Source organism: Octodon degus, unplaced genomic scaffold, assembly GCF_000260255.1.
Source record: "Octodon degus isolate 3935 unplaced genomic scaffold, OctDeg1.0 scaffold00316, whole genome shotgun sequence".
NCBI classification, from domain to species: Eukaryota; Metazoa; Chordata; class Mammalia; order Rodentia; family Octodontidae; genus Octodon; species Octodon degus.
In genome coordinates, this window is record NW_004524892.1 from 684,816 (window position 1) to 687,879 (window position 3,064).

The 3,064-nt window shown below is 40.8% G+C and overlaps 1 pseudogene across 1 annotated transcript; it reads right to left on the reverse strand.

Moving 5' to 3' along the window:
• Nucleotides 1–696: 696 nt before the first annotated feature.
• LOC101586232 lies at nt 697–1,667 on the reverse strand (annotated as a pseudogene). The gene has a single exon (XR_192921.1). The product of XR_192921.1 is annotated as a nuclease-sensitive element-binding protein 1 pseudogene (transcript).
• Nucleotides 1,668–3,064: the final 1,397 nt, after the last annotated feature.

Consider the following 3,064-nt stretch of genomic DNA (forward strand, 5'->3'; position numbering starts at 1 on the left):
CATTAAGCTTCTCTTCTGGAGGGTTAATAATCTAAGCTTGTAGACCAAAAAACAGGAAAAAGAAGAGTTACAAGGAAAGCCAACATATTGGCCCTAGCCATTCAAGGTCAGTGAGGACTCAGGGCATAAGAGAACCTGTACTGTCACATCCTGTAACTCACTGGAGTCCGAAATTTTCTGAGCGTGGAGATTTTGAAGCCACAGAGGAAAGTGATCGACAATGTAGAGTGTGCCTAAGGAGAGTTACAGGGAGAGAAACATTCTCTCAGGCTTTCTTTCTTTTTTTGACAATTATTTAAGACCTTTATTAACAGGTGCTTGCAGTTTGTTGACTTTTTTGAAAAAATCAAGTTGTAAACTTTTATTACAAATTAAAAATGAAGTTCTTAAAAATCTCAACTTGACCAGATATGAAACAATTTAAAAACCTTTAAAGGTGTATTGAGAAAAACCAGTTTTTTTAAAAAAAAACACGTTTGTCATTACCATAAAGAGACGTCTTTAGGTAAAATAATAAAAACCCCATGCTGCATAGATAATGCAGATAGTTCTAGTTATCTGGTGAATGGGCAAAAAGCAAGCACTTAAGTTCTTCAGTTCCAATCTTTTGTTCATTTCTTATTGCTGGAATTCCCTATTTGTTTCTTTCTTGCTGGATGACTAAATCGGATGATGGTAGAGATGTTAAGGCAGCAATTACTCAGCCCCGCCCTGCTCAGCCTCGGGAGCAGATGAATTCTCAGCTGCTGGATCGGCTGCTTTTCTCTTTGCCATCTTGTGGCTTAGGGGTTTCTGGGTGTCTGCGTCGGTAATTGAAGTTGCGATGGTACCGACATTGAGGTGGCTGCTGACCTTGGGTCTCATCTCCTTGATTTTCCTTATCTTCTTCATTGCCATCCTCTCTAGGCTGTCTTTGGTGAAGAGGCCCCCTGCAGAATCGTGGTCTATAGCCTCAATACATATTCTGTCTCACTTGTCTACCTTGTTCTCCTGCACCCTAGTTGTCAGCACCTTCCATCACTTCTCCTTGCACAGGAGGGTTGGAATACTGTGGTCGACACCCATAGGGTCTCTGCATGTAGTAAGGTGGGAACTTTCACCTGCAGTAGGGCCGGCATTGGCATTGTTGGGCCTGGCCTTCGGGAGCGCTCTCCAATCCCTCATTCTTTTCCCCACTCTCACTATTCTGGTAATTCTGCTGGTAATTGCGTGGAGGACCCCTACGACGTGGATAGCGTCTATAATGGTTATGGTCTGCTGCGTATTTACTGCCTTGAACTGGAACTCCACCAGGGCCTGTAACATTTGCTGCCTCCACACCCTTTTCTCCTTCAACAACATCAAACTCCACAGTCTCTCCATCTCCTACACTGCGAAGGTACTTCCTGGGGTTATTCTTCTTTATGGCAGTCTGGTGTACAAATGCATCTTCCTTGGTGTCATTCCTGTTGATGAAGCCATATCCGTTTCTTACATTAAACCATTTTACTGTTCCCAAAACCTTCGTTTGATGACTTTCTTGTCCCCGCCGGCAGGCGCCGCTGATGTGAGGCTGCCTGGGCCGCCGCTCCCTGTGCTGCTGCCCATGGTGCCGGGCTTGTTGTCAGCAGGGGGGGAGGCGGGGGGGGGGCTGCTGGCGGCTGCTGGGTCTCCGCCTCGCTGCTCATGGTTATGGTGATGGTGACTGGGGCTGGCTGCGGCAGCTGCAGGAGTGTGATGGTAACTAGGCCAGCGGCGTCGGTAGGGCTGCTCAGGGCTCTCTGGGGTCCGCTCTCTGCTCCCTCTACCGATCGAACTCTCTCCCAGGCTTTCATATAGAGCAAACTGATCAAACAATGGCCCTGACTCTTACACATGGCTTACACTGACAAAGGATCTACAAGCTGTGGTACAGGGTTTCAGGGTAAATCCTGAGGGGATCTGACCGACTTTGTCAGAAAACGAAGTTACATTTCTTCTTATATAATTTTTGCTTTATCTTGGTCTTAACCTTCCAGCAGAAAAGTATATAAATGAAGTATAAAAAGTAAAGCCATATTAATATGCTGAGCTGTAAAAGGTTCAAGTCAACAACTTCTGACATTGCCATTCCTATGGATAACCCACTACTATTATGGACTACTGGACTATATTGGATTATTTTGCTGAATTCACCACCTACAGTATTTAAAAGGCAATGGACTAACCATCTCTGACAAAACTAAACAAAAAAGGGGACACAAATGAAGAACCATTTTGTATCTGTATATTCAAAATAGTGGGGATAGATATACAGATACTTTCTCCTAATTCATTGAGAAAAAAAATTTGTACTAATAGTGTTTGCACAGCATATCATGTCTGCATCTTGCACTATGAATAAACACTACAATGACAACAATATGCAGTGTATTAATTAATGTAACTGTCCTGTTAACCTGTTTTTATACTGTCTCATTGCTATTTGATTCTCAATAAAATTAATAAAAAAGACAAAAATTTGAAAGTATAAAGAAAATAAAATAAAATTGATAAGCTCCTAGCTAAACTCATCAAAAACAGGAAAGAAAAAGCTCAAGTTCATGCTATAACAAATGAAAAGGGCAAAATTATCACAGAGCCTGTGGAAAATCAGAACATCATCAATAGTTACTTTGAATATCTATAAATCGAGAACTCTAGGGGGCTAATGCAAGATGCTAGTTTGAGCACAGTCTATGCAACTTAAAAATTTAGTAAGACCCTTTCTCAAAATAAAAATAAAAAAGGACCAATGCTATAGCTCATTGCAAAGGCTTTGGGTTCATTACCCAGTATCATGAAAAAAAGATTGGTTTATGATAATAAGTAAATATAAGGAAAAGCTATTGGATTATATCAAAGGATCCAGAAAAAATGACATGGCAGAATTTAACATTTGGTAATGATCAAAACTCAATAAATTAGAGCTAAACCTTCACGTAGGAAATAGAATCATATATTTTTTTCTTTTTATGAAACCTCCTAACAGCATAATGAATGATAAAAAGTTAAAATTTTCCCATCTAACATCATGAAAAAGGCAAGTATGATTATTACCCCTAAA